The following is a 10,931-nucleotide window of genomic DNA, read 5'->3' as shown; positions in this document are numbered from 1 at the left end:
CAATCCAACACATGACATCACTTCTGAAGTCGTACGGGAAAATTTGTATGAAAATAACCTCTTCCCTTTCCACATCAGACTAGCATGCCACAAAAAACGGACGACAGATCGTTCGATAATCTGATTGTGTGTAAGGGGCTTTACAATCCGAAAATCGGCAGATCGTTCGTCGGACGAAATTTTACTTCTGATTTTCGGATCGTGTGTACAGGCCTTTAGTGTGCCCTGAGGACCGGAGTTGAGATACACTGCTCTAGGGTTTCTGCTTAACCACTTGCCGACTGCCTAACAACGATTTACGTCGGCAGTCAGCCCCTCACAGGCAAAGTGACGTAGTACTACGTCGCTAGCCTGTGAGGCTCTAGGGAGCGAGTGCATGCTCTGGAGGGGCGCTCCCGCTCGCTCACAGACCCCCACCCCTCCCGCACGTGTGAGCGGCGGACCCGATGTCCGCCGGTCACTCGCGATCATCGGTTACACCGGGAGAAAGGCAGGTGGCTAATGTAAACAAAGCCGCCTGTCTTTCTCCCCTGTGTAACAGCAGAGATCATACAGTCCTGCTATGTAGGACCGTAGATCTGTGCTGTTACATGAAAAGCCACATCCAATCACAGTTATAAGCACGCCCCTAGGGACACACTTAACCCCTCCTTCTCCAATAAAGTTAACCCCTTCCCTGCCAGTGTCATTTTTACAGTAACAGTGCATATTTTTAGCACTGATTACTGTAGTAATGTCACTGGTACCCCCAAAAGTGTCAAAAATGTCAGTCAAGGGTCCGATCTGTCCGCCGCAATGTCGCAGTCCTGCAAAAAAAAAAAATTGCAGATTGCCGCCATTACTCATTAAAAAAAAAAAAACAATAAAAATGACAAAAATCTTTCCCTTAGTAAATGCAATAACTTTTGCGCAAACCGATCAAAATACACTTTTTGCGATTTTTTTTACCAAACATATGTAGCAGAAAACAAATTGGCCTAAAATGTTAAAAAAAAAATTTAGATTTTTACATTTTTTTTTGGGGGGGGGGGGGGGATTTCATATAAAAAAATTGTGAAAAATATTGTTATTTTTGCAAAATCGTTTTGTTTATAGCGCATGATCAAAAATCGCACAGGTGATCAAATATCACCAAAAGAAAGCTCTGTTTGTGGGGAAAAAAGGACGTCAATTTCATTTTGGTACAGCGTCGCATGACTGCGCAATTCTCCGTTAAAGTCACGCAGTGGCAAATCGCAAAATAGGGCCTGGTCAGGAAGGGGGTAAAATCTTCTGGGGCTTAAGTGGTTAAAAAACACACACACACACATTATATATATATATATATATTGAGGTTTTAAGTAATTTTCTAGCAAAAAATAGTTTTACTTGTAAAGAAAAAGTGACAGGAAGACCTTAAGTAGTAAAGCGTTTAAAAGAAAAAAAAGTTTTGACATTAGATACACTTTGATGAAAGTTGCAGCTTTGAAAAGATGGTATACAACTTTTTTTTTTTTTTTTTTCTATGCATTAACATGTAAATGAGATGTAAGTGATTGGGTTTAAATCTACTTGAAATGGCATGATCATTGTTAAATCTGTCAAGCTGCCATTGCACCGTGAGACGAATCTGCTTGTGTATGGCTGCTGCACTTTGCACATCATCAGCTCTCTTTGCACTGCCTTATTTATTGCACTGAAAACACTGCAAGAACAACACATGTGGTCGTGACCCTGGTGTAGAGCAGGCAGCCAGCGAGCATCCCACTCCTCCAGGCTTGGGGCAGACAGTGATCACAGGCTCTCAGCTGGGGGAAAGCCATTGTAAAACAGACACTTCATGTGACATTGATCTCTCGGCTCAAAGCTGCCTTTTATTTGCTGTTTAAAAGCATCCCTAGGTCTTAAGCATAATACTCAACAACAGATGGTTTCTCAGAGGCAATAAAAACACGTAAAGGTGGGAGAGAGGACGCTAAATGCAAAAGGCTACTGTGTGCAGCAAGAGGCAGCCACGATGCTGGGCTTTACGTTCAACGACCAACTGACAATGACAGGCTTTCCTTCCCCCCTTGCTTCAAATGGCTGGGATTCATTTGAAGGCATTTAACTGCAACCGTTTAAAAGTAGATTACGTTTGCCTAGTTACAGAGGTAGCAGGTGAAATGCAGATCTTTGGGAAAATTAACCCCTTGCTTGCCTAAGGGCCCTCTTGCATGGCCACTCTAAGCCCATTAAGCTGATGCTGAAATTTGACTAATTTAATCAGCCGTTAAATAAAATCAACATACCGTTTGCATGAAGGGAAAGCTCTTTTCCAGTTCTGATTGCTCCAAAGGGGATTGTGCTTGTCCCTCACACCTTCCCAGTCCTCATCCTCCCAGTGTACACATGCTTGTAATTACTGGTGATTGTGCTAATGCAACCCTCAGCAGAATCAAGCTGGCACACTCAAGGGTGAGGCAGGAAATCCACTCCATTTAACCCAAATACACTTGTTTTAAAGTCCCACTTGGCTCTTTTTTTTTTTTTTTTTTTTAAACACAGACTTTGGCTAAATGCAGCATCGTGTTCACAAAACTAGATCTTTTCTCTTAGATTTCAATTAAAAAAAAAAAAAAAAACTTGCAGTCAGCCTTTAAAATACAAAAGACCATCTGGTAAATGTAAAACAGTTACTATTGATCAAAAAAGGGCTGTGCTATCTTTATTGCACTTATTGCAGCAATCAGTGCAATCCAGTGATTATTTTGTAAGTTAACCCATCCATCCAATTAGCCAATGCCCCCACTGGACCAGATATATACATTGAACGGGTCTCTTTCTGTAAAGTGCCCCTTCCCCACCCCAAATGTTGCTTTTTCTGAGAAATGACAGCAAGCCCCCCTCTTTTTTTTTTCTTTTCATCAACAGGAAATAAAGATTAGTTGGCTAGATTAGCCCAGCCATTTTCTGTGCTGTGCTGATCTTTATTCCAGAGCCTTTGTGATGATATTGATGATGATGATGGCCAAGTGGACAGTTTGATTTTTGTGTTTGGAGCTAGTTATAAAGAATCAATATTATATCAAGGGGTAACTTTCGTGATAAAAGACTTTAACCACTCCAGCTATTCATCATAAGTCTGTAGCAAGCAGATAGGTCAAAAGAAATTATATGGCACTAAAGAGTGTGTCTTCTTATCTCTGCTATACCAGGGGAATAAGGGACAAGCCGATCGATACAGTAGCCGCTGTATACTTCTTGCAATTATCAATAGCTGATTCCCTCTTTCCAGACCTGCATCTATTAATACGAGCTAATAATAATCTGCTTAACAGAAGGGCACATGTTTGTATGGTGCATGTATAATTACACCGAGCTGTCCAGCCTCCTTCATCAGTCTAATATGCACAGGAGCAGAGGAAATCTCATGGACCTAACTGCTCAAAATTAAGCCAGGAAAGGCACCGCACAAAGCTGACAGATCCTTGTATACTATTTACTAAAAGAGAGAGAGAGAGAGGAAAGGGATGAGAGAGATGGAGGGAAGGTGACAAAGGAAAAAGACTAAGGAAGAGAGAAAAAGAGGGAAGGGAGAGAAAAAAGATGGCCCAGAAAATAATTAGGAAATTAGAGATGAGAAAGAAGAAAACATGGAGGTAGAGAAAAAAAAGACTGTGGAAGAGAGGGGAGAGAGAGAAAAGAGATGGATCATGAAAATAATTGGGAAAAGAGAGATGAAAAAGAGAAGAAAAGATGGAGGGATAGAAAGTGGAAGAGAAAAAAAGACTGCTGAAGAGAGAGAAGAGAGGAAGGAAATAAAAAAAGATGAATCAGAAAATAATTAGGAAAAGAGAGATGAGAAAGAGAAGAAAAGATGGAGGGATAGAAAGTGGAAGAGAAAAAAAAAGACTGCCGAAGAGAGAGAAGAGAGGAAGGGAAATAAAAAAAGATGGATCAGAAAATAATTAGGAAAAGAGAGATGAGAAAGAGAAGAAAAGATGGAGGGATAGAAAGTGGAAGAGAAAAAAAAGACTGCTGAAGAGAGAGAAGAGAGGAAGGGAAATAAAAAAGATGGATCAGAAAATAATTAGGAAAAGAGAGATGAGAAAAAGAAGAAAAGATGAAGGGAGAGAAAGTGGCAGAGAAAAAAAAAGACTTAGGAAAACAGAGAAGAGAGGAAAAGAGCAAAAAAAGATGGATCCGAAAATAACTAAGAAAAGAGAGATGAGAAAGAAAATAACTAAGAAAAGAGATGATAAAGAGAAGAAAAGATCGAGGGAGAGAAAGTGGCAGAGAAAAAGAAGACTGATGAAGAGAAAGGGAGAGAATATAGGTTGTTAAGAAAATAATTAGGAAAGGAGAGATGAGAAAGAGAAGAAGAGGGAGGGAGAGAGAGATGTGAGAGAAAAGGGAAAAAAAGTCCAGGGACCATTAAAGGATATAGAAAAAAGATGGAAGGAAGGAAGGAAGGAAGAAATGAAGGAAGAAATGAAGGATGGATGGAAGGAATGAAGGATTGATGGAAGGCAGGAAGAATGGATGGATGGATGGAAGGAAAGAAAGAAAGAAAGAAAGAAAGAAAGAAAGAAAGAAAGAAAGAAAGAAAAAGAAAGAAAGAAAGAAAAAGAAAGAAAATAAACAAATATTGTGGGATAGAGAAAAGAAGAGAGAGAGACCACATAAGGAAAAGAGGGATGATAGAGAGAAGAAAAGGCAGTGGGAGAGAACAAAAAGAGGAAGAATTCTGATAAAGGAAAGGGACATACGAAAGAGAAGAAAAGATTTTGATATAGAGAATGAGAAAGACCAGATAAAGAAAGGAGAGATGAAAATATTGTGGGAAAGGGAAATGGAAAAAAAAAAACACACACACAGATAGACCAGGCAAAAAAGGAGGGGTGATAGAGAAGAAAGGACTGGTAGAAAGCAATAAAAGAAAAGTAGAGAGAGAGTAAGAGAGAAAGAGAGAGTGGGGGAGCTAGAGCAAAAAGTGACTAGTAAAGAAAACAGAGGAAATGAAGGGAAAATGATGGGAGAGAGCAGTGAGAGAAAGGGGGGGTAAAAAAAGAGAGAAGAGAGAAATAAAGACAAACACTCAAGAAGGAGAAAAAAAAGAAACAGAAGGTGGATAGAAAAAAAGAGAAAGGGACTGAAGAGAGAGAAGGAGAGAGAGAGGGAGGGGGAGAGAGAAAAAGGGATGAGATGGAGACATAGGTTTGGGAAGGGAAAAGTCTGGAGGAAATAGAGAAGAAGGAAGAAGATTGAGGGTGAATAGGGAAAAGATGAGACAGAAAAAAAGAGAGAAGAGGGAAGAAGAAACTAGACAGGTAATCGGTGGAGTCAAAAGCCAAAAGTCTTAGGAAATTCCCTAAAGAAGCTATTTTATATACTCAGGATTATGAGAAAAGTGGTACTCAGAGACTGTGAGAAACAGACTTTGAGACTAGGACAAATGTTAAACATCAGTAAATATTTGTTAAAAGGCGATACAAGATGTGACATCTAGGTAAAATAAAAGGAATAATAAATAAAATAATAATAATAAGCATCATGGTAAATTGTTATGGAGGATATCAGCCCTCTCTCGGTGTGGCAGTTCTAGGCAAGCTGTGCTCACACCTAAACCTTCTATCTATTGTTCTCAATCAGTTAATCCCTCTCAATAGACATCGCACTTCCCAATAGTATCTAAACAATTCGGGTAACCTTTGACTTCATTAGCTGAATCCCTTTTATTCCTCCCCTAACTTCCAGGACACTTTAGGACAGTATGTGTGAGTCCAGTGTTAAAGCTGTGATTAGTAGGGATATCTTCCAAACATGCTCACATAGGGCTGGGCTTACTCTTCAGCCAAGGATTTGAGATTGATTTAGGTGGGGGTCACCAGATTTACACAGTGCCAACCACACATCCTACAACATCGAGCAGTCTGTATAGAAGGGACCAACAACCAGCATAGAGAAAAAATAAATGAATGCACCAAAAGTTACCGATACAGGAGCACTATATATATATATATATATATATATATATATATATATATATATATATATTACAACATTTTGGATATTTCTCCTAAATGTTAGCTTACCTAAATAATAATTATTATAATGAGGATTATAATATTAATAATGTTAATAATAATAATAGTTATAATAATACATCCATCTTTTAGAACAGTATTCTCGAACATGCATTATTTTTTTTGGTATAAGTGTTCTATTGTTTGTCAATAATCAGAAATGTGAGACATCCCTGTAAAAGTGACATGTGACCTGCAGTTCGGGCAACCTGTAGTAAAGGCACATTTGCCATTTATCATGGTGATTGCCTAAGAGTGGCAGGTGGTGTTATCAATTACCTCTCCTTCCCAATAATAATATTAGTATGGAAATAGGCGAGCTCCACTGAGAGCAAACGAGTGGACAGTTGTCAGTGCTAATGCCTTGCTGAATGCGATCCCATCCCCTGCACTCCCTGGATAAAAAGTTCTAAACAGATGGCATAGTTTAGGAAGGCATTTCGTGTTCTTTATATTCAGCGATTGCTGACTTTTCCCCCCTGAAATGCCGGGAACGAAATAAAGGTGATCACCCCCCCCCCCTCCCCTATAACACCCCATCCAGGGCAAACAGAGCCGGTCCCGTGTGCAGCCCAGGAAATCATACAAGGGAGTATATAGAGTGTGTGTGCCCTTATATTTTTTTTATAAATTAGTATATATATCTGTACAGTATATATATATATATATATATATATATATATATATATATATATATATATATATATATATATATATATGTCATGAATGCTAATATATATATAAATAGGTGGGTGTGTGTGTGTTTATATTTTTTTATAAGTTGTTTTATTTATATATATATATATATATATATATATATATATATATATATATATATATATATATATATATCATGGATGCTAGTTTCTGGACTATTCTCTAGCAGGAGCAATAAATTATGCTCTCTGTGCCATAACCCCTTTGTATTTTATTTATTCTGATGATATTTTGGGGCACATCTGAGTTAACTGAATGGATCACTATCTTTACTTGCTGGTACTGACCACCATCTATACCTTTAAATAAATGGATAGATAGATAGATAGATAGATAGATAGATAGATAGATAGATAGATAGATAGATAGATAGATAGATAGATAGATAGATACTGCATACGTATATGCATAATATTACATATACTGTACAAGCAAGAATATATGATATATATATATATATATACACACACAGGCACACACATATATATATATATATATATATATACACACACACAGACACACATATATATATATATATATATATATATATATATATATATATATATATATATATATATATATATATATATATATATATATATATATATACTGTATAAGTATATACATTATATTACATATATACATATACTGCCTAAGTATATACATAATATTACATGTTTACATATACTGTACCAGTATGTATTTTATAGATATACACACACACACATATATATATATATATATATATATATATATATATATATATACATATACTGTATAGGTATATACATAATACATATTTACATATACTGTACAAGTTTATATAGATACACACACCCATACATATACTGTATCCGTATATACACATAATACATATTTACATATACTGTACAAGTTTATATAGATACACACACACCCATACATATACTGTATAAGTATATACATTATATTACATATATACATATACTGTATAAATATATATTATATAGGGAGACACACACACACATTATATTGTGTAATTAATTCATCATTCTTATATATAATCCTTGGGTCCATATGTCTAATGACTATATGTTCTTCTTTACCAGCCAGTTGTTTCTTTAATTATGGGCAGACTGCACCTTGTAGGAAGACTTGCACCCTTCCCTGCTGAGCGTACATTAAATCCTGACTTTTTTTTTTTTAATTGATCACTAACATGTAAGTCAATTAAAAAACGTTCACCGTATGATGTGCCCATCACAGCGTTAACCCGCCGTAGTGATCTAACGCTTAGCATTAGCATCAGCCATGATGTTGTGGAGTTTTGTATAGGAAGGAGTAAAGGATAAAAGGGGGGGGGGTGTAGATTTAGCAGTAAAATAATAGGTGTGCAGACTGGAGTCCACGATGTTTCCATCCTCACGCTGCGTGTTGTCATTGCAAGAGACGATCGGGGCAGTGTAAATGTTTCCATTAGTTGTCCTAAGTCAACATCGTTCATAAAATATTTAGCAAGTGACTCATTCCTCTGCAATTGCTATAATTAAATGTATGCAGAAGGGGTAGTTAAAATGTCAGATCCCACACACCATATAATAAATAAAATGAGATATATTTCTATATAGATATATATAGATGTATATAATTTAGACAGAAAGACATTCTAGATCCAGGTTGTTGAAAGCATTCTAATATTTTTATTAGTGTGAGATAGAATTCCATCTTACAGTGAGTTTTGTAACATTGACAGGTGTATTGTGGTCTGGCTGATCCCCCAGGTCTCTATGTCCAGGTTAGAGGTCAGTGTTATTTAGGAGTGAAGTACCTGCTGCCCCCTCTATGCTCCTGTCTGACCTTACACAAGGAAAAGTTTAAGCTCCCTACTTAGCCATCCATCACTGTAAATAAAGAGAGCTCAACCACACTTCCCTTTCTTTTCTTTTTTTTTTTTGAACACCAAAACAAGATGAATGTTAGGAGCGATCGTGCGATCAGCCATAAATAAGAATTACAGCTGAAGATAAATAATTGAGCGATGGGTGCACACAAGTGGCGATCATTGTGTAGGAATCAGGGTAAGATGACTTTCCAGTTGGGATGATAAAAGTTATCATAGGCTATGGATGACACAATAGAGTCAGGGGTGATTCTGGGCTATGATAGGAGTCCCATCATTGCTGGGGAGGATTTAAGGGCATGAAAAGGATCAGGGCTTTGACAGGTGTCCCTCCACTGCTGGGGAGGCTTGACAGACATGAGAAGGATCAGGGATATGACAGAAGTCTCACCACGGTTGGGGAGGCTTGACAGGCAGGAAAAGGATCAGGGATATGACAGGAGTCCTACCATTGCTGGGAAAGCTTGATAGGCATGAAAATGATCAGGGAAATGACAGAAGTCCCATCATTGCTGGGGGACAGAAGAAGGATCAGGGATATGTCAGGAGTCCCACCACTGCTGGGGAGTCAGGAGAAAGAGTAGGATATGACAGGAGTCCCAACATTGCTGGGGAGGCAGGAGAAGGATCAGGGAAATGACAGGAGTCCCACCATTGCTTGGGAAGCTTGGCAGGCAGGAAAGGGATCAGGGCTATGACAGAAGTCCCATCATTGCTGGGGGACAGAAAAAGGATCAGGGATATGACAGGAGTCCCACCACTGCTGGGGAGGCAGGAGAAGGAGTAAGATATGACAGGAGTCCCAACATTGCTTGGGAGGCATGAGAAGGATCAGAGATATGACAGGAGTCCCACCATTGCTGGGGAGGCTTGACAGGCAGGAAAAGGATCAGGGCTATGACAGAAGTCACATAATTGCTGGGGAGGCTGGACAGACATGAGAATGATCCCTTAAGAATATGACAGAAGTCCAAGCACTGCTGGGGAGGCTTGACAGGCAGGAAAGAGATCAGGGATATGACAGGAGTCCCACCACTGCTGGGGAGGCATGAGAAGGATCAGGGATATGACAGGAGTCCCACCACTGCTGGGGAGGACATGACAGGCAGGAAAATGATCTGGGGAATGACAGAAGTCCCACCACTGCTGGGGAGGCTTGACAGACATGAGAAGGATCAGGGCTGTGACAGCAGTCCCACCACTGCTGGGGAGGCATGAGAAGGATCAATGCTGTGACAGTAGTTCCACCACTGCTGGGGAGGCATGAGAAGAATCAGGGATATGACAGTAGTCCTAGCATTACTGGGGGGACATGACAGGCAGGAAAAGTATCAGGGCAATGGCAGAAGTCCCACCACTGCTAGGAAGGCATGGGAAGGATCAGGGCTGTGACAGCAGTCCCACCACTGCTGGGGAGGCTTTACAGGCATGAGAATGATCAGAGGTGGGGTGTGAGTTTATTTTACAGATGAGCAATGCAAAGTTTTCAGTTGTAGTATAGAGTATGAGATGGGATGGGATGAGATGAGATGGGATGGGATGAGATGGGATGGGATGAGATGGGATGGGTGGGTGTGCTGGTAATGAGTAGAGCACTGTGCCAATAGAGATAATCAGGAGGGTGTAGAGGCAGCGCTGTATCCTGGGGAGGATGGAGGCTCAGGTACCCTCTGCCAAATGAGCCCATCAAGTGGGTGTCAGATCCAGCTACCTGATGTCTAGTGTCTGCTAGAACATGCTCCACATTAGTAGCAGGGAAATCCTCTAACACCCACTCTCAATAGCCAACATACGCCCCTGATACGCGCGTGTGAGAGGGGAGGGTGATCATCCTCCAAGTGCCTCACTTTTTAATTCTCCTAACCTGCCCCCCCCCCCTCCCCTCCCTCCCATCTAGCTCACCACCCACAGCATAAGCCATCAGGACCCACCCCTCCTCTGCTGGGGAGGGGGACAGGAGGTGAGAAGGACTTGGGAGCCGATCGCAGGGTCCAGGCAGCGGCTGCACGGCTCACATCACTCCGGAGGATACGCACAGTACGGCAGTTTCAAGAGGCAACTTCTCCAACCCCTAAGCAGCCAAAAAAAGGGGACCGATCAATTGTTTTGTCCCCAATAAATAAATCAATACACGTTGCCCCCCCTTGCTCTCCCCCCTCTCCAGGGATCGATGGATGCTCCAGCCGGCCGGACGAAGTGAACTCCATGGCCAGAAGGAGGAGAGGGAGGTGAAGGGTAAAGGAAGCCCAAGGTCGGAGATGGGCAGAGGGCAGTGAGCGGAGGGGAAG

The sequence above is a fragment of the Pelophylax lessonae genome (assembly GCF_965119305.1).
Source record: "Pelophylax lessonae genome assembly, chromosome: 5".
Taxonomy (NCBI): Eukaryota; Metazoa; Chordata; class Amphibia; order Anura; family Ranidae; genus Pelophylax; species Pelophylax lessonae.
The sequence above is the reverse complement of the archived record's forward strand: the minus strand, read 5'-3'. Positions refer to the sequence as shown.